Raw genomic sequence first — 27,513 nt, 5'->3', positions numbered from 1 at the left:
CTACACACATACTCATTAGTATACACACATTCATTCTTGTATACACACACTCTCTAGTACATAGACACTCATTCATACACTTATATACACACACACAAATTCATATACACACATTCATTCACACACTCATTTCTACACATACTCATTAGCATACACACATTCATTCTTGTATACACATGCTCATTAGTACACACACACTCATTCATACACTCACACATCCCCATACACACTCACCTTCATACCCAGACTCTCACATGGAGCTCTTCATATACACACAATCATTTGCACATTCAGTCATGTACTCACACATATCTTCAAACACCTTTACCTGGACATAAAGAAGCAGAAAAGCAGATAAAGAAAATTCTTTTAGAATGTCACAAAATTCTTTTAGAAAGAACCAACTTTATGAGAGAATGGTACTCACATTGTATAGTTGGAACATTTTTATAGGCTCAATTTTAAACTAAAAGCAAAAAATTATTAGTAATATAAAATATGAGAGTGAAAAAATGTTAAATTATTTTCTAATTTCCTCTGAAATGTTGTTTTAATATTTGTATATTATATCTTATAGCCTTATTAAAGTTTTATTTTTTATCAATATCTCACATGTGGTTATAATTTTGTTTTTAAATCCTTCTCTCATATATTATATCCTGAATGTAGTCTTCCCTTCATCTATTCCTCCCAGTCCCTTCCTGACACCTCCATTCTCCTGGAGATCCACTCCTTCTTTATTTCCACTCACAAATGAGCAGGTCTCCCAGAGAAATCCACCAAACATGACATAACAAGTAACACTAGACACATACCCTCATATCAAAGCTGGACAAAGCAACCAAGAAGGGGGAAAAGAGTCCCGAGAGCAAGCAAAAGGGACAGAGACAGTCCCCACCTCTACTTTTAAGAGTCCCACATGAACAGCATGCTACACAACTGTAACGTTTGTACAGAGGACCTAGCTCATATCCACGCAGGTTCTGTGTCTGTGTGAGCCTCTGTGAGCCCTCGTTAGTTTATTCTTTGGGCCATGTTCTCCTGGTGTCCTCAATCCCTCTGGCTTCTACAATCCTTCCTACCCATCTTGCTTGCGGCTCCTCAAGCTATGCCTAATGTTTGTCTTAAATATGCTAATTTTGAGTTTGAGATGACTATTTTGAGTGAACTTAAATGAAACTAAATAATGAATCTAGCAATAAAGTAATGTTTGACTTTTTTGATTTGTTATATTTGATTTTTTATTACTTAAAATAATTTTTAAATTTAAATATATTCTGATTATATTCTTTCCCTCCCCCAAGTCCTTCCAGATATTCTTCTCTGCTCTACCCACTCAAACTAATTTTTTTCTCACAATAACAAACAAAGATCCAATATAAAAAGCACAATAAAATAAAATTAATAAAATTGCTAAGCTGACAAAAAGAAACTTAATAAATTATTTAAATTAAAATCGAAAAATTTTCATAAACTTAAAACTATTGATTATTTATTAGTATCAGATATTTATTGTTGAAATGAACTGGCAAAACAAGACAATTTTTGATTTACAAATGTCACAGTACCAATTTTGCACAACATTAGTTTTAAACACAAAGAAAGGGATAAATATTGTGAAAATGCTATCTGTAATTTAACATCTCCAGATCATCATCATCATCATCATCATCAATATCATCATCATCATCGTCGTCACATATATTTAGGTTTCTTGTCAGGATTAAGCTATAGAAATGACTTTAAATAGTTTGTTTCTGTTATAACTACACTTTTCTCTCCCTAAATTGTATAATTTTGGCAAAATACTGAACTTCACTTATTTTTCAAAGAAATGATAATAGATCTTATCCATATACATATATCTCTCATCGGACCAAACTCTTCATGGACAGAAATCACGTCTGCTTATCTCTCTTTTTGCTCAGGGTTCTTGTGATAATTTGGAAAGCCTGTTAAGAATATAAAGGATATTTTTAACATATTTATTCTTTCTTATGTTTGTTGTTACTTCTGATTTATATAATTACTGAGTGGAGACTCCTTGAGGTGATGAAAAAAATCTTAATTTTGATTTTCCTGGCCTCCTACCCTGAGTGAGTTACTTGTACTTTCCTAGCTAGGAAAGTAAAATCCTACAGGTAGTACACTGATGTGGTTGTTATTTAGCATTTTCAGAGAAGGGCTAAAGAACATTGTGGTTTCTTAAATTGTTTCTACCCTGAAAATGTATTTATATTGGTGAACACTTTGAAGAATAAAATGCCATTAGTCTTTTGGACTGTTGCTAAATTGATAAGCAATTTGCTCACAATTCTTGTGTAATTTGTTAGCTAGGTTCAAGTAGAAAATGTTATAATGGCATATTAATTTGTGTTACAGTATTTATATATAATCATTTATTTGTACACAGAAGAAATGCAAAAATACGTAAAGACTTATAAATGAAGCAATAATTGCACTGATTCAAAAATTTCAAATGATAAAAACACTCTTGGTTTTTAAATGATATTAATAAAAGAATAAATAAAAGGCATAATAAACTGGAGGAAAGTGTATAAAAATCACACATGTGATAGCAAATTTTTATTCAGAACATGTGTAGAACTCTTCAAAGATAATACTGACAAAAGAACCCAACAAAAATCAGGTACAATAATTCAAAAGGTATTTTTTAAAGATGAATAGCTAAAATAAATACGTATAAATTATTAGCATAGTTGTTCAATAAGAGCACCTATACAACTATTAGAATGAATAGAATTGAAAAGACTGACCTAGTCAATTATAGTTAAGGATTTGACATGACTGGGATGCTCCCCGGTTTTATTAATTCAAATAATGTGTCAATATATCTTTATTCACCCATAGTAATAGTTGTATCTGAGGCTTATTGTTGAATAAGCTCTCCTTTTCTAGCTCTTTCTGAACTCTGGCTAGTTTAATTCAGGTCTTGTGGCTTAAATTCCTCTCAAGCTGACTGATAATCTGACTTCTCTCAGCTTCTCCCTGAAGTGCTTGGCTTGGCCTCAAACTAACTCTGGCAATTTGTTTTAATCTTCTGGTTTCTTCTTATTTTCTCTGGCTTCTATTTATTTTCTTCTGTCTCTGCTGCATTAACTGAATGAAACTGAACTTAAAACTCCATTGCATTGCCTCCTGTGCTGCCTGACTAAACTGAATTCAACTCCACTGTTATCAGAACTGACTGACTTAACTGTTCTCTCTCTCTTCCTGCACTGCTTATAAATAATTTTCACTCTGTTTTCCTGTGAATTGGCTGTATTCTATCTCTGGCTCATTCTGTCAAATCTTTCTCTGATTCATCACCTTGTCTGCCCCTCAGTTAGATATCACTTTCAAACATGGATGCTTCCTTCTACAAACTTACCTTATCTACATTGTTTGAGATTAAAGGTGTGTACTAAGGGGTTGTCAGGTAAGCTTCCCTTCCCTTCCCCCACCCACCTTCTTTGCTTGCTGACGCCTCTGGATCAAGCCCAGCTGCTATGAACAGCCTGTTATCCCAGGAGGACCTCCATTCTCACACCACCTCTCCTCCCACATTCATTAGACTCTGAAAGCGAGACTCTGAAAATGAGAAGGGCCTGGACAGATATTCTGAAACCTATAAAAAAAAAACAAAACACAGGTACAAGTCTAGACTACTACACCCAGCAAAACTCTCAATCATCCTAGATGCAGAAAATAAGGTATTTCAAGACAAATGCAAATTCAAACAATATCTAATCACAAATTCATCCCTACAGAAAATGCTACAAGGAAACTCCAACCCAAGGAGGATAACTACATTCAAGAAAACATAGGAAATAAGTAATTCCATACCAGCAAAAACAAGGAAAGTATGCACAAACATGCATACACACAGAGAGTCTCACAGAAACACACATACACAAACATGTACACACACCACCACCACCACCATCACCACCAACAACATCAAAATAACAGGAAATAACAATCACTGATCATTAATATGTCTCAACATCAATGGACTCAATTCCTGAATAAAAAGACATAGACTAACAGAATAAAACAAACAAACAAACAAACAAACAACAACAACAACAAAAACCAGGATCCATCATTCTGCTGCATACAAGAAACACTTCAGCAATAAAGATAGATATTACCTCAGAGTAAAGGGCTGGAAAAAAGGTTTTCAAGCAAATGGACCCAAGAAACAAGATGAATAGCCATTCTAATATCCAGTAAAATAGACATTCAACCAAAATTACTCAAAAGAGGAAAAATAGGATGAAGAAGAGTATACCTTCTTCTGAGCATCCTTCTCCAAAATTGACCATATTGTAAGTCACAAAGCAAGCCTCAACAGATACAAGAAAATGGAAATAACACCTTTTACCTTGGATTAAAGCTAGACTTCAAGAACAATGGAAACATGGGAAAGTCTAGACACTCATGGAAATTAAAATATTCTCTACTCAATAATCTCTGGATCAGGGAAGAAATAAAGATATTAAAGACTTTCTACAATAAAATGACAATGAAGTTATAACATACCCAAATTATTGGGAAACAATGAAAGCAATGCTAAGAAGAAAGTTCATATCACTGAGTGCCCCATAAAGAAATTAGAAAGTACCCATAGCAGCAACTTAAAATTACACCTAAAAGCCCTGGGGGTGCAGGGGAAGAAGCAAGCACACTAAAGAGGAGAAGAAGGCAGGAAATAATCAAAATTAGGGCTGAAATCTATCTGTTACAAGCAAAACAATGCGCAAAGAATCAACAATATCAAGAGCTGATTGTTTGAGAAAATCAACAAGATTGACAAACCTTTAGCTAAACTAACCAATTGAAAGAGAAACAGTATCCAAACAAACAAAACCAATAAGGAAAAGGGAGATATAACAAATGATACTAAGAAAATTCAAAGAATCATTAGGTCTTATTTCAAAAGCCTGTACTCAACCAAATTGGAAAATTTAAAAGAAATGTTATTGGATATTTTCTTTATTTCACTTCAAATGGTATATCCCCTATTCCATTCCCTCCTCCCCCTCTTTCTGTGAGGGTGTTCCTTCAGTCCTTTCTCTAACTTCTCCACTGGGGACCTGGTGCTCAGTCCAATGTCTCCATATTTTCTCCCATGAGTATTTTGTTCCTCCATCTTAGAAGGACCGAAGCATCCACACTTACTTTGGTCTTCCTTCTTCTTGAGCTGCATGTTGTCTGTGAATTGTATTTTGGGTATTCTGAGCTCCTGGGCTAATATCCACTTATCAGTGAGTGCATACCATGTGTGTTCTTTTGTTATTGGCTTACCTCACTCAAGATGTTATTTTCCAATTCTACCCATTTACCTAAGAATTTCATGAATTCATTGTTTCTAATAGCTGTGTAGTACTCCATTTTATAAATGTACCACATTTTCTATATCCATTACTCTGTTGAAGGACATCTAGGTTCTTTTCAGCTTTTGGTTATTATAAATAAGGCTGCTATGAACATAGTGGAGTGTGTGTCCTTGCTATATGTTGGAGCATCTTTTGCATATGTGCCCAGCAGTGGTATAGCTGAGTCCTCAGGTAATACTACATCTAATTTTCTGAGGAACCACCAGAATGATTTCCAGAGTGGTTGTATCAGCTTGAAATCCCACCAACAATGGAGGACTGTTCTTTTTTTTTCCATATCCTCTCCAGCTTCTGCTGTCACCTGAGTTTTAGATCTTAGCGTTTCTGTCTTGTGTGAGGTGGAATCTCAGGGTTGTAAAGCCACAATTATGCTTATACATAAACCAACAAAAAAGAGAACTTCAGCCCAAATCCTTTATGAATATGATTGTAAAATACTCAATAAAATTCTTGGAAACAGAATCCAAGAAACAATCATCCATCATGATCAAGTATTCTGTATCCCAGGGATGCAAGGATGGTTCAATATATGGAAATCCATCAATGTAATCCACTATATAAACAAACTCAAAGGAAAAAGCACATAATCATCTCATTACATACTAAAAAAGCATTTGAGAAAATTCAACACCCTTTCATTTTAAAAGTCTTGGAAAGATCAGAAATTCAAGGCCTATACCTAAACATAGTAAGCAATATACAGCAAACCAGTAGCTAATATCAAAATAAATGGAGAGAATCTTGAAGCAATTCGACTAAAATTAGGCACCAGACAAGACTGCCCACTCTTTCCCTACCTATTCAATATAGTACTCAGAGTCCTAGCCAGTGCAATTAGACAACAAAGGAGGTGAAAGGGATGCAAACTGGAAAGAAAAAAGTCAAAATATCACTATTTGCAGATGATATGTTAGTATACTTAAGTGATCCCAACAATTCCACCAGAGAACTCCTAAACCTGATAAACAACTTCAGCAAAATGGCTGAATATAAAATTAACTCAAACAAACCAGTAGCCTTCCTCTATTCAAAAGATAAACAGGCTGAGAAAAAAATTAGGGAAATGACACACTGCACAATAGTCACATATAACATAAACTACCTTAGTTTGTCTCTAACTAAGCAAGTGAAAGATCTGTATAACAAGAACTTCAGTCTCTGAAGAAAGAAATCAAAGAAGATCTCAGAAGATGGAAAGCTCTCCCATGCTCATGGGTTGGCAGAATGGATTAATACAGTAAAAATGGCCATCTTGCTAAAAGCAATCTACAGATTCAATGCAATCCCCATTAAAATTCCAACTTAATTCTTTATTTCTAAAAAAAAGAGAGAGAGTCAGGAGAGTGAAAACTATTCTCAACAATAAAAGAACTTCTGGGGGAATCACCATCCCTGACTTCAAGCTGTATTACAGAGCAATAGTGATAAAAACTGTTATGTTGGTACACAGATGGACAGGTAGGTCAGTAGAATAGAATTGAAGACTCAGAAATGAAGCCACACACTAATGGTCACTTGATCGTTGACAAAAGAGCTAAAAAGGTCCAGTGGAAAAAGGACAGCATTTTCAACAAATGATGCTGGTTCAACTGGTGGTCAGCATGTAGAATAATGCAAATTGATGTCTTCTTATCTCTTTGTACAAAGCTCAAGTCCCAGTGGATCAAGAACCACCACTTACAACCAGCTACACTGAAATTAATAGAAAACAAATTGGGGAATAGTCTTGCACATATGGGCACAGGGGAAATATCCTGAACAGAATATCAATGGCTTATGCTCTAAGATCAAGAATTGACAAATGGGATCTCATAAAATTTCAAAGCTTCTGTAAGGCAATGGACACTGTCATTAGGATAAAATGACAACCAACAGATTGGGAAAAAGATCTTTATCAATCCTACATCTGATAGATGGCTAATATCCAATATATACAAAGAACTCAGGAAGACTCCAGAGAATCAAGTAACCCTATCAAAAATCGTGTACAGAGCTAAACAAAGAATTTTCAACTGAGGAATATAGAATGGCTGAGAAGCAGGAGAAGCACCTAAAATTGGAAAATCTTAATGAAATGGCTGATTTTCTACACTGATATCACTTACTAAATTTAAAGTAAGATCACATAAGCTATTTAAACACCTAAAAATAGAAGCAGTCATTTTTGTCCCCCCCCCCCCAAAAAAAAGCCCAGGGCCAGATGGTTTTAGTGCAGAATTTTACCACACATTCAAGGTAGAGCTAATACCAATACTCCTCAAACTATTCCACAAAATAGAAACAGAAGGAACACTGCCAAATTCATTCTGTGAGGCCACAGTCACTTTGATATCTAAAGAACACAAAGATTCAACAAAGAAAGAGAACAACAGACTGGTTTCTCTTATGAACATTGATGCAGAAGTACTTAATAAAATATTTGCTAACCAAATCCAGGACCACATCAAAGACATAATTCATCTCAGGGATGCCGGGATAGTTCAGTATATGAAAATCTATCAATGTAATCCACCATATAAATACATTGAAAGAAAAAAGTCACATAATTATCTTAGAAGCTGAAAAAAACCTTTGATAAAATCCAACATCCCTTCATGTTAAAGATATTAGAAAAATCAGGGGTACAAGGCACATATCTAAAAAATAATCAAAGCAACACACAGCAAGCCAATAGCCAACACCAATCTAAATGGAGAGAGATTTAAAGCAATTCCAGTAAAATCAGGGACAAGCCAAGGCTGCACACTCTCTCCCTATCAATTCAGTATAGTACTTGAAGTTCTAGCTAGAGAAATAAGACAACCAAAGGAGATATAGAGAACACAAATTGGAAAAGAAGTCAAAGTATCACTATTTGTGGATGATATGACAGTATATATAAGTGAACTCAAAAATCCTACCAAAAAACTCTTATAGCTGATAAATACCTTCAGTAAAGTGACTGGATACAAAACTAACTTGAAGAAATCAGTAGCCCTCCTTTATACAAATGACAAATGGGATGAGAAAGAAATTAGGGAAACAATACCCCTTATAATAGCCTCGAGTGATATAATATATCTTGGTGGAACTCTAATCGTGCAAGTGAAATATCTGTATGACAAGAACTTCAAATTCCTGAAGAATGAAATCTAAGAAGATATAAGAAGATTAAAAAATCTTCCATGCTCATCATCTTACCAAAAGCAATTTACAGATTTATTGCAATCTCCATCAAAATTTCAACATAATTCTTTACAGATATTAAAAGAACAATTCCCAAATCCATATGAAAAAACAAAAAACTCAGGATAGCTAAAACTATTCTGAAAAATAAAAGAACTTCTTGAGGTTTCACTGTGCCTGACTTCATTCAAGCCAAAATAATCTTGAATAAAAGAACTTTGGGACAAATCACCACCTCTGACCTCAAGCTATACCACCCAGGAATAGTGCTAAAAATTACATGGTACTGGTATAGAAACAGCCATGGTGATCAATAGCATCGAACTGAAGATCTAGAAATAAACCCACAGGCCTATGGACACTTGATTTTTGATAAAGGAACCAAAACCACAGGATGGAAAAAAAGAAAACGTCTTCTACAAATGGTGTTGATCTAACTAGATGTTTACATGTAGAATGAAAATAGATCTCTATGTATCACACAGCATAAACCTGAAGTCCAAGTGGACCAAGGACCTTAACATAAAATCTGATCCACTAATACCCTGAACACATTGGAATAGGAGACAGTTTCCTGAATAGAACACCAATGGCCCTGGTTCTAAGATCAGCAATTGATAAATGCTGATAAAACTGCAAGGCTTCTCGTAGGCAAAGGCCACTGTCAATGGGACAAATTAGCAACTCAGAGATTGGGAAAGGATCTTCACCAACCCTACATCTGACAGAGGGCTAATAGCCACAATTTACGAAGAACTCAAGAAGCTAGACACCAACAACTCAAATAACCCAATTAAAAAGTAGGGTTTAGAGCTAAACAGAGAATTCTCAATAGAGAAATGTCAAAAGGCTGAGAAGCACTTTAAGAACTATCCAACATCCTTACTTATCAGGGAAATGCCAATCAAAACAGCTCTGAGTTTTCTTCTTATGCCCATCAAAATGGATCAAAAACTTAAGAGAAAGCACATGCTGGCAAGGATGTGGAGCAAGGGAACACTCCTCCATTGCAGGTGGGATTTCAAATTGTACGACCACTGTGGAAATCAGTTTAGCAGTTTCTCAGAAAGCTAGGAATAGTTCTACCTCAAGACCCAGTTATCCTATTCCTGGGCACATACCCAAAATATCCTTCAAAATTGCTCAACTAATATTCATAGCAGCTTTATTTGTAATAACCAGACACTGGAAATAACCTAGATGTCCCTCAACTGAAGAATGAGTAAAGAAAACGTAGTATATCTACGCAATGGAATACAACTCAGCTATTAAAAACAAAGACACCATGAATGGCAAATGAAAGGAAACTGGATGGTACTTGAGAATATAATCTTCAGTGAGGTAACCTAGACCCAGAAGGACATGCATAGGCTATACTAATTTATATGTGGATACTAGCCATAAAATACAGGTACCATGTTACACTCCACAGACCTAAAGAAGCTAAGCAAGAAGAAAGGCCCAATTGAGGAAGCTTGAATTTCACTTAGAAGGGGGAATAAAATCACTCTTCTCCTATCTAACTTTTCTATTATCCTTACAGGGATTAATATTATCCTTAAAGCCATATGCTCAATGTATATAATTATTATAACCCAAAGATGTAAACTGACTAACCACATAAACAACTTACAACCATCACATACACGAGAGCTCACACTTATAGCCCTACATATTATTCCACTTATTCTATCAACCATTAACCCCAAACTAATTACAGGTCTAACAATATGTAAATATAGTTTTAAAAAAACATTAGACTGTGAATCTGACAACAGGAAATAAACCTCCTTATTTACCAAGAAAGAACGCAAGAACTGCTAACTCATGCTACCTTGCCTAAACACATGGCTTTCTTACTCTTATAGGAAGTAGTCACAAGAGGCATATGGAGGGAAGGAACTAGGAGGGAGAGGGGATGGGGAGGGGAATAGGGAGGTGTTAGGATCAGGTATGGGGAAGGACAGTAAAGATGGCCAGATAGCCATGAAAGTGAATGGAAATCTGCAACTGATGGGGGTGAGGAGAAGGGGCGGCATCTCCATGAGGAGGCAGAGACCTGGGATAAGATAGGCTCCCAAGATCAATGGGAGTGACCTTAGCTTTGACTCAACATTGTGAATATGGAATCTGAAGAATCCATCTCCTGTAGCCAGGCAGGAACCCTAGTGGAACAATAGAGACACCAAACTACCCACAGAACTTTCAACCCCCAATTTATCCTGTCTATATGAAATACAGGCAAGGGGAATAGAGCAGAGACTGAAGGAATAGCCAACCAATACCCTGCTCAACTTGAGACCCACACTATGAGTAAGCACCAATCCCTAACACTATTGATGATACTCTGTTATGCTTGCAGACAGGAGCATGTTGTCCCCTGGGAGCTTCTACTCAGTAGCTGACTCAGACAGATACAGGCACACACAGTCACAGTGGATTGAGCTTGGGAATTCTTATGGAAGAATAGCAGGAAGAATTGTGGGCCTTGAAGGGGATAGAAACACCATGAAAAGATCAACAGCGTCAACTAGCCTGGACTCTTGGGGCTCTCAGAATCTGAATCATCAACCAAAGAACATACAAAGAACATCAACCCTGCACATACCTAGCACATGGGCAACTTGATCTTTATGTGAGTTCTGAACAATTGGAACAGGAGCTATCTCAAAAGCTGTTGCCTGTAGTGGGATATGTTCTTCTGGTTGTGCTGCCTTGTCTTGCCTTAGTGGGAGAGGAAGTGCTTATTCTCATAGAAATGTGAAGTGCCAGTGTTGGGGGATACCCACGGGTAGAAAGGGAGGAGGGAAGGAGCTGACCAGGAGGGGGCCAGTGAGTGGCATACAAAGTGAATAAGTAAAATAAAATCAAATTTAAAAATCATTACTTTTAAATTAATTTTCAGTTGAATAACAGCCATGCAACATTGAGGCAACAATTTTATAGGGCAAAATTCAGTGATGTTTGGAGTACTCATTGTGTTGTCCAACCATGACACATTGCTATCTGCTTCTAGAATATTTTCTCACATGCAAAAGACACCTTGTAAACCTTTAACAGCAACTCTACATTACTAGGTAACTTTTAAAGATAAGAAAAGATTTTATGTATCAACATTTCTTTGATAAGTGGTACTACCCACATTTATCTGTGGGTGTGAAGATGAGATCTAAAATGTGGTAAGGAATTATGCTGGTCTAGCAAAGTATCAGTAGTAGGTTAAATTTTAAGGTTTGTGAGTTCACTATGTCCAGAAGTTGCTATGTCTCTAGTACCAGGCACAATTTTCCTCCGAATGAGCAAGATCAAAGACCAAAGGACTATCGCATAAAATCACAACTAGACACAATGTAGATAAATCATGCATAGGGTCTGTATAGGTCTGTGTTAGATGGGGACCCAGTGCTGAGAGGGGAAGTAAACACAAGCCCACCATTCCTAACTCAGGAACAATCTCCAATTGATAACTACCGGCAAATGAAAAATTAGTTTTTGCCAATGTAGTCTCACTGGGGATACACATTACTACTGAGAACAAGCTCCATGATGTATAGTAGATGGCGAACCCAAAACAAACTCAATAACATTCTTGGAGGTTCTTGGTTGCATAATGTTTCATCATAGCTCTGTCACTCTGTCTGTCTTTCTGTGGCTGTTTCTCCCTTTCCCTCTCCCTCCTCCATCTCTGTCTATGTGTCTGTTCATATTCTAATGAGAGACAAAAAGGTTGTGGATCTGGATGGCAGGATCTACATGTGGCAGGAAGACTCTCAGAGGAGGGAAAAATTGTAATCAGGATGTATTCTATGAAAAAAAACCTTAATAAAAAGAGTATAGAGGAGAATGATGAAGAGGAGGAGAGGAGGAAGAGGAGGAAGAGGAAGAAGAGGAAGAGAAGGAGGAAGAGGAGGGAGGGAGGGAGGGAGGGAGAGGGAGGGAGGGAGGGAGGGAGGGAGGGAGAGAGAGAGAGAGAGAGAGAGAGAGAGAGAGAGAGAGAGAGAGAGAGAGAGAGAGATTGAGATTGTGGGGAATTTAGGCCCAGCAAATACATCTACCTACAATTCTTTCTTCTTTCATCTATGGCTCAGGGGACATTGAAAAAGAGGAAGTAGAAAAATAAGAAGAGCTAGAATACCATATTATAATTTGATGTGAAACAGTCTTTCTTAGAAATGGCTGCATAAGCAATACTAGAACAACAGCAATATCAATGGAAATGTTAATGTGGAAGGAAGAATTTTGTGGGATCCCACCCATAGACAAAGACTTACAGGTGACTCTTGGCTACTGGGAGAAGAATAAGGACCCTTTCCTAGAGATATGACCCTTTATTGGTTGACAAATAAATGGACTCAATAGTTTATGTGTGTATATATTTATCTACACAGACACATGGAAGGTAAATAGTCGAAGAAAAATAGACTATCTTCTTGAGAGTGGATACACTGGAATAGTTTGATAGAATGTAGCTGGAAGGGTCTGGAGGGCAAAAAAAGAGGGGTGATATAATTCTGTTTCAATTAAAAGTATCTTTAAAAAGACAAGAAAACATTTCTCATTGCTTGTAAAACATCCAGTCTTCTCTGTCCCTTGGTTCTTTCTTTTCACTAACTTTTTTTGAGACAAAGTCTCAAATTCAGCCCACAGTAGCCTAGAACTTGCTATGTTGTGTAGGATGACCTTGAACTTCTGATTCTGATGCCTTTAGAATAGTAAGAGTGTACCACCATATCTAGTATATAATTCTTTGTAGTAACAATTTCAAACATATTTTTACTTCCTGTGCTAAATTATGGGACTCTTCTAATTAATTTTCCACACAACTCTCTCCCCTGTCATAATGTTGTGGCCTACACTTTCCAAATATATCACTGTCTGAGAAATTCCTTAATGTTCCTCTATCCTCTCAGACCAGGCTTGCCGTGCGGAGTAAAGAATTCTTAACTGTGAATGAAGTCATATAGATGGTTAGTGGTTACACTAGGATTCAGAACGTGAATGGCAGTGTAGAATTCTCAGTAATTCAGTCAATTGGCACTTGTCATCATGTCAACTTGTATTCAATTCACAACCGATAAACATAAAATTGTGATAAGCGGAAGCTGAAGTTCTCAGATACAGACACTTCAAGGATATGATGTTTCTTTTCGGTATCAGATTCTCAATGACTAGCATAAAATAAGTCCCCAGTCAGGGGAATGATCTGTGTAAATGGACATTTGGACCATTAGAGTAATACCCAGACAGCAGGTGTTACCATGAGGCCATTGGCAGACAGAACTCGGGAAATCTGTACTAACTCTGATTCTTCGTCCTATGCTTTACACTGTATCTCCCAGTGCCAAATTATGTGTGAAATGAGAGAGATTTTAAAAGAAGCCACACATATCCCAAATAACCCATGAGGTTTTGTTTTTAATGCTTATTTTATATTTTAGGGCATGAGAAAGCAAGCCACAGAAAATTGCACAAAAGGGTCAGACTTACACTGTCTAATAGGCAGTTTCTCTGGCAGGGAGACTATCAGCAAACCATTCAGAATTTTATGGGCCTGAATTGCATCCTAGGTACCCCAAAAGCCTTTAATAGGATTGACATCGGGGTTTCATTGCTATGCAAGTCATTCTTTTACTGTTAATGTATCTTCCACAGAAGCAGTTACATGGTAGATTTTGCACCACTTAGAGAGTGGAGGCTACTGCTCTATTTTTTTATAAAACCAGATTCTGTGGTGCAATAAGAGGAAAAATGAATCTCATTATTTTGTCAATAGTCCGAGCAGCCATAACCAGGGGACAGGGTTGACTAAGAGAAAATGGGGTACTGTAGTATTGGGCAGTGCAGTTATCACAGCCTGTCAACTTATATGTTTACACAAAAAATCATATATTTTAATTTATCCAGTCATTGATTTGATCATCAAATATTGTTTACAAGAAGACATTAACTATTTAACTATTTTTACCTGAATTTAAAAAAAATCTGCTAAAATAAGTACTTCAACAAATTCATATGATACCTTCTCCACATGCCTTTTCATTCTGAGGATTTTGTGTGATTGCTTCAGTTTTGATGTAGAGTACCAGAGAGAGTTAGAGATTCAACTCCTAAGGCAGGATCTTGGATTTGAGAGCCAATGAATTCATATAACACGGGAGCTGGTTTATGGAGGCACCATGACTAAGAGAGAAATTTTTCTTGGTATAGTTGTAACTCTAATTTATACCTTTTTATAACATAATATTTTTTGTTGTTGTTGTAGAGAATGTAATACCTGGCTGGTATTCATTTGTAAGGGAAATGTAGCTTGCTGTGGAGAGGATGATAGAAGTCACCGTGCCCTCCGGAGTTCCTGAGCTGTCTTACACGCTCTATCTAGCTTACTGTCATTGATCACCTTATGAGATGCATAATCTCCTTGTCTTTTTTTTTTACAGTTGTGAAATTGATGCATAGGTTCACTAAATAGCTTAAACTCACAGAGACACTAGAAATATCACAATTGTATCTGCCGAGTCTCACCCCAAGCCACTCCTGTCTACCAAGTACTGAACACTGACTTTGGGTTCTAGGAGAGTGAGTGCTTTCATTTAACTGTCATAGACGAAGAAGAAGAATCTCATGTTTACAGATGAGGTAACTTGCCTGTACAGTGATTAAATGAGTTTCCTGTAGAACCTTGCCAGTGTTGCCTTCTTTCAAACTAATAATGGAATACAAATATGAATATATAAAATGATGTTCTGACTTGGCTGTTTCTCTGGATTTCAAATTATTTTTTTATCCTAGTAACCCTGTCTTTGCAAATCATCTTATCTTGTACAGAGGCTTGAACACTTAGAAGAACTTGTTGGGCCACAAATGGGAATTTCACTAAATATCAGGATTAAAGTCAGATAAAATTGCTTTTAAAAATTAAAGTCATTGTCCTTTCATTAGTTAAATCCACATTGAAAGCAATACCTCTTAGCTTGAATCTAGTTGGATGGATTTGGCGTGCTGGGTCCAAATTTATGTGTGATTCATCTTTACACATTTTTTTGAGAGTTTAAGTCCTTGTTCCAATAAGAAAAGAAATTTTGTTGCAGGATCACTTATGTTAATGCTTTATCTTGATCAGCATAGAATTAAAAGCTTTTTTCCCAGTGGAGATGTCTAGAGGGAAGATTTGATTGTAGTTTTCAAGTATACTTATAGCAATAATAATGTACTTGGCTGTAGTTCTTTAGCACTTTATATAAGTATTATAATTAATCCACACTGTAATCAGAGTACTGATTATATACATTTTATTAAGTCATAGAAAGCGAGGACACAATTGGAAAGTCATAAGGCCAGAGTATAATTGTGCAACGCTACATAGTTGGTAAGTGAAGAAACCCCAGTCTTAGGTCAGCAATTACTTCAGGAACTTTGGCACAGCAGGGGACAGTCATCGGACATGCTAGAAGTAGAAACCTGAAAATGGAAAACTAGGGTATCCATAGTTACTGCCATATTAAAATAAATGAGAGCTAGATAGTGTGTGTGTGTGTATGTGTGCGTGTATGTGTGCGTGCTCAAGTGTGCAGGTGGGTATGTCAGTTTATGTAAAGAGACAAATAAGTACATGCATGTGCACAGACACACAGAGACACACAGAGACACACACAAACACACACAGACAGACATAGACACATGCACAGGAAGAATAATCCTGAGAGTGAGACATAGTAAAGACATTTTAAAAATTAAGTTTCCCTGTAGATAACTTTGCATATGCACATAATACATACTGATGACTGTAGAAAGTTAACTGAAGGGGAGACTCCATTTATGCTGCTGTGATGAACACAGCACCCATAATGGCCTCAGGCCCTAGAGAGTAAATGATTAGTGTGTTCTTCCCTGGGGAAGACCAGTTTTCCCATTCATAGCATTCCTTATTTGCTTATTGGGTTTTTTTTTTGTGTGTAAGGCTGAGGCTATATGGGCTTTCCACCTATACTTTGGTATGTCTATTGTTGTGTTCTTGCTCAGATCATGTTTAGACAGTCATGTTGGTGGGTCTTCATGAGTATAGCTTGTAACTTTTCTAGGAGATACTGACTCACAGAAAACTCCCTGATCCTCTGTCCCTTACAATCTCCTCCTTCATTCTCTTCCCTAATGTTCTCTGAGCCATAGGTGTGCAGGTTGCTTTGTGGATGTATTCATTCGGATTGGAATCCATAACTCTGCATTTTGATTAATTGTTATTTTCTGTAATAGTCTTTGTATTTTGCAAAGAGAAATTTCTTTGATGAGGGATAAAGGTCACTCTTATCTGTGGGTATAAGAAGAAATATTTATAGTGCAATTAGGTAACATGCTAATTTAGTGACGTGGTAGTTGTAGGTTTCTCCAAGATCTGTGACATCACTAGCTCTTGGTAGTTGTCTAGCTTTCCAGGCATGATTTCCCTCTTGTTGGGAGGGTTTTACGTTCAATTAGAGGGCTGCTGGTTACTCCTAGGTATGTATGCCACTACTGCACCCTTAGGATTATTGCGCCACAATAACTATTTTATAAGAAACTATCCAGGGATGCCTGCAGATGAGGATCATGCAGGGTGACTAGAAGACCAATAAATTAAGAAATTATATTTTGCCAAGATGTTTGAAATTAGGCTGTATACTAAAGGAGATTTGTCTGTTTCTGTTAAGCTCAGGTGCATCAATGGAGATGATCATCAGCTGATAGGCATGGAGGAAGAGAGCTGTAGAAGAAAAGACATCTCGATGTAAAGTGACATCGTTCTCTCTTGGATGTGCTAAGTATGTTTTTCTCCTGGGGAGCCTTCTGGAAACATAAGCTATCTTATCCTGTCGTGGGAAGCCATGGGACCTCGGCTCATCGTTGGTCCGTTGTGAACTTGAATTGGATGAATTGTCAAGAGGGTTAATTCCAAGGTCTCTTGCTATTCTCAAGTTCAGTGATGATAGCAAAAGTCAGGGTTAAGAAAAAGCAAAGTTTCTTCACTATTTATTATTATTATTATTATTATTATTATTATTATTTTACTTTAGTCCAAGATCTCTGTCTTCCAGAAAAGTTTAAGACAAAGAACCGAAATCCTTATGTCCTGTAGGAAGTCTTTTGCCCAAGAAAACATATTTTACTATCAATATTTTAGAAGGTGTCTGACATGAATAACTTATACATGAGCAATGTTAAGAAATTAAAATATAGAGCTGTAGATGTAGTCCAGTTGGTAGAATGTTCACTTAGCACATATGAAGTACAGGTTTCAAGCACAGACAAGGGATGCAAGGTGCCACATACCTGTAATCCCAGCATTTAGGAAGTGGAGGGGAGAGTTAGAAATGCAAGATCATTCTCTTCTACAAAGTGAATTTGAGGCCAGCCCTGGCTGCATGGGTCTTGGCTCAAAAATCCATAAAAGTATACTTAAGTCTGGGGTTTAATAAAAGTTGCTACATTACAACTGCATATTTATTTGTATGATTATCTTCCTGAGACAGAGATCATAAATCCTGCATAAACAGCAAGGGGGTAAATGTAGGCTTTAGGTACCACGTAGCCTCTGTGTCAACTTTTCATCTCTACTATTGCAGCTTAAGGCAGATTGCAATATACATCTTTTCTGGCTGTGACAAGATTCTTGAGCTGAACAACTTAATGGAAGGTATTTGTTGGCTTGTGATTTAAGCAGTTTCAGATCAAGCTTACCTTGCCTCATTACTGTGGTTCTGAAGAAAGACAGAGCATCCTGGTGGGGATGGTATGTCAGAGTGGGAGCCAGGAAACAGAAAGAGGGATGGGAAAAAACCCAAAACAAGATGCACCATCTCCTCAGTGACCTCCTTTCTTCATGTAGTCCTCACTTCTCCTGGTAAGTTCTTTGCCAACTTCACATAAACAAGTCTTATCTAAAGAGAAACTTCAACTGTAAAAGTTCATCCTTAGGGTTGCCTGTAAGCAAGACTATTGAGAAAATTTCTCCATTAATATTTGATGCATGGCTGGACCACTGGGTTGGTTCCACCCCTAGGGAGGTGGTACTGGGTGATATAAGAAAGCAAGCTGATCAAAGCTGAGAAAAGCCAGTAATGGGCATTCCTCCATGGCTTCTGCTTCAGTTACTGTTTCAGGTTCCTGTCATGAGCTCCTGCTCTGGCTTCCCTCCATGCTGTATTCTAACTTGTGATATTTTATCAACCTTTTCCTACCCAAGTTTCTTTGGTCCTGGTCTTTGTCACAACAACAGGGAGCAAACTAGGACACAACCTTCTAGATTCCACCATCTCCCAAGAATGCCATCAAATTCTGCATCCATTGATAACTAGGCTATAACCCTCTTTGATTTAATTTATTCTTTGAGAATGAATGTATGAACTGGGTACCATGTTTTTAACATGTGAACTTTGGGAAATGCTTAATACATAAAACATAGCACAGCCACAAATGATGTAGAAATGAGTGAGCATGGCTGCACTCCAATCTTTAAGGCAGTGAATCACATTTGGCACAGGCCATAGCATGTTCCTTACTTCACATCTCATGCAAAAGCACCTGCAAAATGGATCAGTGACTGAGAGCCATAAATCTATTAAACACAGAGGCAAATTTGTATAATCTTTGGTTTGGAAATAGATTCTTATATCTGACAGAAAAAGTATGAACTATTAAAAAAAGAAAGAAAAATAGATAATTTTGTACTTCATTAATGCAGTACTAAAAAAGACCTTATGTACAATGAAGGAAACAATTGAAGAAATGAAAATGACCTCCAGAATGAGAGGAATTAACCTAAATCAGGTGTTAGAAATCTAGCATTCAGAACACACACACACACACACACACACACACACACACACACACACACAAACACAAATGAAGTACTGAATGAGTAAATGATTTAAATCAATATTCTCCAAATATTTACTAATGTCCAATAGATACTTGAAAAGATGCTCAATGTCATTAGTCAGTAGAGCAATGCAAATGAAAACCACAAGGATATATCACTTTTCACACATGAGATTGTAATTTATAAAGCATTGCAAATTTCAGAAAATAGTAAATGTTAGCAAAATATGTCAAAACTGGAATGTATCCCCTACTGGTAGGAATGTCATGTGGTATAGTGACTGTTATAAACCTCTAGCAGAGAATAGGGAGACAGGTCAGAGGTTAAGAGCACTTACTGCTCTGTCAGGGGACCTGGATTTGAGTCCCAGCACATATATTGTGAGGTTCAAAACACCTGTAACTCTAACCCCAAGGGTACCTGATGCCTTCTTTTGGATTCTAAAGGCTTTGCTCATATATGGTGTACACTCACATACTCTTCCCTACACAAACACACAAAAATAAAAATGATAAAATAAATAAATTTTTAAAAAGACATTGCCTAGAGAAGTTAAGCAATTACTAGCCATTTCTCTCTTAGGTATATAATGAAAATAATTAAAAACAGGTTCTTTTTTCACCATAAGAATAAATATATACATTTCAATAAGATGAAGACAAGCATCAAAAACATTTGCTAAATGAAACAGTCCAGGCACACAGAGTCACTTCCTGGGACTGTAAAGATAGCTCAGTACTTAAGCTACTTGACACTCTTGCAGAGTATGCAAGGTCTGATCCCGGCCCACTCTTTGGGTGGCTTGCATGTGTAATTGCAGAAAATTCAACATCCTCTTTTGGCCTCTGCAGGTACTTTCACGTACTTCTAACTCACATCACTGCACACATAATAAATAAATAAATAAATAAATAATATCTATGTCTATGTATATAAACATAATAAATATAATAATCTTTAAACAATAGAAATATGATTCTATTTATATGTGGTATATAAAAAAAAACAGATTACCTCTCGATGCAGAATGGGGACAAAGTATGGAATGAGATGGCAGATAATGTGTAATGGGTTTATTTTCTTCTGACGGAATATTTTGGAGCTTGTTATATGTAGTGGTTGCATGGTATTAAAAATATGCTAAGTTTGAATGACATTTACATTTTAGAATGGTTAGTTTCACTTTGTATGAATTTTGCCTGAATGAAAGGCAGGACGATAAAGCCTACTAACTAGAGGCAATAGGAACTGAGTAGGATGTCATTGGGCCAACACAGGTGAAGGAATAAAATGTTTTAGATTGAGGTAGCAATGAAGGTGAAGACAAGTTGGTCATCCATGATCAGCAGAAGCTCGTTCTAATCCTGGACGAACAGGTGGAGAGGATGTACAGAAGACACAGGCTTCGGTTTGGCTCACACCCAACTTGATGCTGCAGAGGGCTAATAATGGGAATTCACTCAGGTTGGACTTTCCCCCAAACTCATTATCTGGCCCTGTTTAAAATGGACTTCCAGGCCCATAAAACCTATTCTCATTAAGACCATTTATTTCTTTCCAATAAAACTTGAAGCTTTCATTTGATCCATTAAAATTCTTAATACCATCTTTTTATTTCTCTCTTTAAGAAACTATTTTTTCATGTTCTAAGCATAATAATTACCTACTTGACAAATGTATTTCTAATTACACAATTACTTTATTATATAGTATCAGCTTAAAAATGTCTGAAGTCTGATATCTTCTGGGAAAGAAATTATTTTATATAATGTATAATTTAATTTCCTCTCAAATAATTATTTAGGGGCTGGGGTAGAAAACGAGTTGGGCAGAGAGAGCTCTAGTGTATAATTTTAGTGCTGATGTACCTGACAGAGATTGGGCAGAATTGATCAGGCGTTATGAAATGAAACAGAATTGACTTGAGTGCTTGGCTGGATTCTTGTTTTCCGTGAAGGCTGGCTGTGTATGCCTCTGTGTGTGCATGTGGATGTATGTTCTTGAGTACATGTGCATTCAATGTGATAAGAAAAAATGTTTTAGCAAGTGGTCTTGCTTGAGTTAAATGGTCAGATGCAGATAGTATGTATTTAATATCTATGTGCTGTTTGCTGTGACTCATCATAGACCTGCAATATTTCTGTCCCTATCTTTTAACAGTAGCTGCAATCCCTATATGTTGAAGAAACAGAGCGAGATCAGATCTGTTTCACTTTGATGTTATTAATCACTCAACAGAAACATACTTGTCAGCTATTTTAAGTTCTACAATATTAAGAACAAACTTTAGGAAGAATGGAACTTTTGATAGAAGGCAAAAACATATGTATTAGGGATCTAAGATAAATCTAGAACACAAATGGATGTCTTCTGTAGATGATAATCAAAGAACAAATTTCTTTAGCATTGTAGACTTGAATAAGTCATTCAACTTGTAAAGCTTCTGGAAGGCAAAGGACACTGTCAGTAGGACAAACCGGAAACCAACAGATTGGGAAAAGATGTTTACCAATCCCACATCCAATAGAGGGCTACTATCTGATGTACACAAAGAGCTCATGAAGTTAGACTCCAGAGAATCAAATAACCCTATTAAAAATGAGGTACAGAGCTAAACAAAGAATTCTCAACTGAGAAATACTGAATGGCCGAGAAGTATCTAAAGAAATGTTCAGCATTCTTAGTCATCAGGGAAATGCAAATCAAAACAACACTGAGATTCTACCTCACACCAGTCAGATGGCTAAGATTTAGAACTCAGGTGACAGCAGATGCTGGTGAGGATGTGGAGAAAAGGAACATGCCTCCATTGTTGGTGGAATTGCAAGCTGGTACAAGCACCCTGGAATAAGTCTGGTGGTTCCTTGGAAAATTGGACATAGTATTACCTGAGGAGCCAGCTATATCACTCCTGGGCATATACCCAGAAGATGCTCCAACATATAACAAGGACACATGCTCCACTATGTTCATAGCAGCCTTATTTATAATAGCCAGAAGCAGGAAAGAACCTAAATGTCCTTCAACAAAGGAATGGATACAGAAAATGTGGCATGTTTAAACAATGGAGTACTACTCAGCTATTAAAAACAATGAATTCAGAAATTCTTAGGCAAATGGATGGAACTAGAAAATATCATCTTGAGTGAGATAACCCAGTCACAAAAGAACACACATGATATACGTTCACTGATAAGTGGATATTAGCCCAAATGCTTGGAATATCAAAGATATAATTCACAGACCACATGAAGCTCAAGAAGAAGGAAGACCAAAGTGTGGGTGCTTTGGTCCCTCTTAGAAAGGGGAACAAAATACTTAAGGGATCAAATACATAGACAAAGTGTGGAGCGGAGACTGAAGGAAAGGTTATCCAAAGACTGCCCCAGCTAAGGACTTAAGTGTCTCTGGTATATATATCCCATATACAGTCACTAAACCCAGAAACTATTGTGGATGCCAAGAAGTGCATTCTGAGAGGAGCCTGATATAGCTGTCTCCTGAGAGGCTCTGGAAGAGCCTGACAAATACAGAGGAGGATGCTCGTAGCCAACCATTTGATTGAGCATGGGGTCCCCAATGGAGGATTTAGAGAAAGGACTGAAGGAACTAAAGAGATCTGTAATGCCATAGGAAGAACAATAATATCAACCAACCAGACCCCCCCCCCAGAGCTCCCAGGGACTAAACCACCAACTAAGGAGTACACCTGGAGTCTACAGCTGCATATGTAGCAGAGGATGATCTTGTCGGGCATCAGTGGGAGGAGAGGCCCTTGGTCTTGTGAAGGCTCAGTACTCCACTGTAAGGGAATGCCAGGGCGGGGAGGTAGGAATGGGTAGGTGGGTGAGGAAACATCCTCACAGAAGCAGGGAAGGGGGGATGGGATAGGGAATTTTAGGGTAGGGAAATGAGGAAAGGGGATAACATTTGAATGTAAATAAAGAAAACATCCAATAAAAAATGATTTAAAAATCTGAACGATTTCTTAGCCTCTCTAACTTCCCTAGAGGTTGCCTATGTGCTGTGTCAGAAATATGACCAAACTCTACATTATTTTTCCCACTAGAACAAGGTTAACATCCTTTATAAGAGTTTCAACATCTTGGGTCTGGGAAATTCCTGGAGATACTTAAGTCCTGTACAGAAATGCCAGAACTTTCCTCAGGCTCATGTGTTTGCACTGGTTATAGCATCTAATGAAATGTGTAGGTTACACTAAAGGATACTGACTTGGGAATTGCTTCCGAACATTCTATTAATATTTATCTGTTAAATTAATTCCCTCAGTCTCCTTCTCCCAGATACTACAGAAAACATAGTTTACGTACTGTCATCTCTCTGCTTCTTTCTTGCCTTAGCTTCCTTTTTCTATTTTGGAATCAATATGATTTCTGTAGGAAAACCAGTCACCTTATTTTCATAAATCTTTTCTTTCCTGGACATCACTGGGTACCATTCTCGGCTTCTTCATTCTTGAGATGTTGTTAGATTTGATTTAAGCCCTTTAATTTTATGGCCTGAGAACATTCAGTCTCTCCCTAGGGAATCGTCTAATAGAAGCTGATATTCATGTGGTATTTTTAAGATGAGGAGAGAGGAATATGGTGAGATGGTCCTGTTCTTGACTTTAAAGCAGGGGTGGGAGATGGAATCCAAGCCTACTAAACCAATGGATGAATGGAGAATTTATGCTAGGGTTTCATTTCAATAAAGAATCAGTGGAGTAAGAACAAAGGTCATCCAACACTTATGAGTTAAGTATTTCACTGCATATTAACAGGAGAGAATGACTCCTGGGAGAAACCCAGTCACAGTATGTGCTTTCATCTCCTAAAATTGAAAGACCCCGCCCCCCATCACTGCACTTGTCTTCGTCTCCTGAGATTTGCCATCTCATTTCTTCTTATCCCTCTCCTCCCAGTCCACCTAACAAATTTTTGTTTCCCCAGTTGCACAGAGCACTGTTCCTCCTCTCCATCGTTGATAAGCGTCATTGCTCAAGAAGTTTTTCATTTGCTCATTTGCCATTAGGTGTTGAGCACACTTGATCAGGGAGTGTGTCTTCAAAGGTGACTAAGTGACTAAGTGTGCAAATGAAAGAATGAGGAGGCACCATGTACCCATGGGAATGACTGTGACCTGTCGCACTTGTAGCCGTGCAGTAATGTGTGAGTCGGTTTAAAACTGTGTGGAGTTCACTTGAAGATCCCAATAACTTTACCTTTACAAAGTGGACAATGAAAAGATAAACTGATTATAGCTGAAGTTGGTGATGATGAGTGCTAGTCCAGGTGAATTAAAAACAGCCTTAGGTAAAGGAGAAGCTGGTGTAGGTTAGAGGCTCTGGGTAGGCTTTCCTCATAAGGAAGATCCTGGCTATGGTTTAGATAGTTAAGACGTTAATTGGTAGAGGGGAGGTGAGATAAACTGCCTGTGTTATCAGTGAGGCAGAAGTGTACAGGACACGTAGAAAACACACAGAACAGGCAGGAGGACATGAATGGGATGCTTATAACCTTCTGAGAGAGGAGTTTGGACTTGTCCACATTAATAACAAGAAACACAATTGGCTCCTGAGAGTTTTTCTCATGACAGACATTCTATATAAGTTACCTCTACCTCCCAGCTTAGGCTTTCCAATGAGAGAACTGAGCTTCACAGGACGTGAGCCAGTTTCTCAATTCATACGATGGCCGAGTAGCAGGGATCAACCCAAACTCTGAATGTGTAATAAACTTTCGATCTTTTGTCCCTACCCATAACAAAGAGATAAATTTTGATAATAGGATGTGAGGAAGCTCACTTCTAAGGAGGAGGGTGACTGGGCTCTACAGAGTCACTGTGTTTTCTGCAGGATGGAAAGCAAGGGAGCAGAGAGAAACAATCTGGAGGGAGATTAAGAGTCCACTCAACAAATACAAATTTCGCAGGCTCTTGCTGCCTCCTGAAGCCTGGAGGAGCGGATGAACTCTGGGAAAACAGTTTGAAGAACCTTTGGAATTCTCAAAGCATCCTCATTTTCCAAGCAGCAAAGCACATCTCGGAGAACTCCCCGGGGAGCAGCTGTGGTGGCATGTGAACCAATGGGAGCTCACCCCTCTGCTTAGCCACTAATAGCTTTCTGTGATCCATGTACAGTTGAATTTTATGCAGAATAATAAGCATGAATCTATTTGGATTCTTCTACAAGCATTCAAATGAGGAACTTAAACATTATCCCAATACTCTTTGATGTAGAGTGGTGTCCTGCCTGCAAGATACACTAGGGCAATCGTGGCACAAAGCTTGTAGGAGTAACCAACCAATATCTAATTTGACTTAAGGCCCACTTCATGAAAAGAAATCCATATCAAGCACTGCTTGAATGATGAACAACATGAGACTGGATAGCCTATGGTAAACCTAAATACTACTGTTGTTAAACAACAGTACTGATACAATGATTTCTAATGACATTCTGCTACACTCAGACCATGCCTTGCCCAGTCATCATCAGAAAAGCTTCCTCTTACAAAAGACAGTAACAAATATAGAAACCCACAGCAAGACATGATGCAGTAAGTGACATTGTAACACTCAGCCCTACATGTGATGCCCCCATCAAATCCCTCCTGTCAGGGATCAGGGAACCCCAACAAAGAAGAAGTAGGGAGCGTGTTAAAGAGCCATAAGGGATGGAGGTCTGTCATTTGTGTTTATATTATGGCTTCCATTTTAATATTTTTATGGTTGCTCTAAGGGTCAAACTGAGTAAGTGTCTGTTTCCTGTGCTTTCTCTTGTGCCTTTTTTCTCTTTGTTTTGTCCAATCCTGATATGTTAGCTTTTGTTTTATTTTATTTTATTTTATTTTATTTTATTTTATTTTATTTTATTTTATTTTATTTTATTTTATTTTATTAAATTTTACTATTATCACTTAGAAACCTGCTTGTTTTCTTGTTGGGAGCCAAGTCCTAGTAGAAAGCAGCTATTATCTTTGCAGCCATCTCGAGCCATATACCCTGACTAGAGACTTATTTTTCAATAGCCCATAACAGCTGAGTACACTCTGATAAATATCTTATTTTTCTCAAATGTATCTTGTTTTGTTGTTTAATGTCCATAGCTGCCAGGTACATGTGGTAAAGTGTCTCCACATGCACTCCCCTGCTTGTGCTTATATATACTCATGATTTTCGTTCAATAAATGAGACCTGATCAGACTCCCTGTCTTGTCTCCATTCTTCATGTCTCTTGCCTCTCCATCCCACTCTCTCTCTTGCAGACCCCATTGACTGACCCATCAGGGCTGGGTCATTTTCTAATGTGAGACAGAAGGGGGTGGATCCAGATAGGAGGGGAGGTGGGGAGAGACTTGGAGGAGTAGAGGGAGGGTAAACCATAATCAGGAAATATTATGTGAAGGAAAATTATTTTATATAAAAGGAAAAAAACTTAAAATGAGAAAAAAGAATAGAAGAAAAACTTGAAGGTAGCTTGGTATGAAGGTTAGGATAGAGAGGGTGAATCTGCGAAGAGTTGAGGAGGGTGAATATGGTCAGAATACATTGTATGAAATTATCAAACAATTAATTATGGCAAGAATCTACTCATTTTAAGTCAGAGGATTCCTAAGAGTTGAGGATTAGCAAGAAAAACACCACAGAGGTTGAATTGCTACAGTAGCTCGTGTTCACAGAGTCATAGCAGAAACAAGGAATCTGATTATAACACAGTGGTTGGGGTTCCTGACATTAGACACATGCTAGCATATCTCTGAAGATTTGATACACTTGTTCCTCGGCAAGCTTGACAGCTAGTTAATTCTCTCTGGAAGAAGTACCCAAATTATCAGAAGTTAGTTTCGATATGCAATGGAGATTCATGAGAAAACAAATCAGTATAGTTCACTGCTTCAGAGAGTTATCTAGTGACCTCCGTATAATAGTGAATGTTATTCTCTATGGCTCTGTAACTCTGCTCCTAGAGATGGAGTTAATAAAAATCTATTCACTAGTGCTCAGGGACATTGATAAGAATGACATGATTCTGAATGGTTTTGTGTGCGGTCATAAAACACTGAAAAAAAAAACCCTAAATCTATCCATGTA

The sequence above is a fragment of the Grammomys surdaster genome, unplaced genomic scaffold, assembly GCF_004785775.1.
Source record: "Grammomys surdaster isolate TR1022 unplaced genomic scaffold, NIH_TR_1.0 66, whole genome shotgun sequence".
In the NCBI taxonomy this organism is placed as follows: Eukaryota; Metazoa; Chordata; class Mammalia; order Rodentia; family Muridae; genus Grammomys; species Grammomys surdaster.
This window is presented reverse-complemented; position numbering follows the sequence as displayed.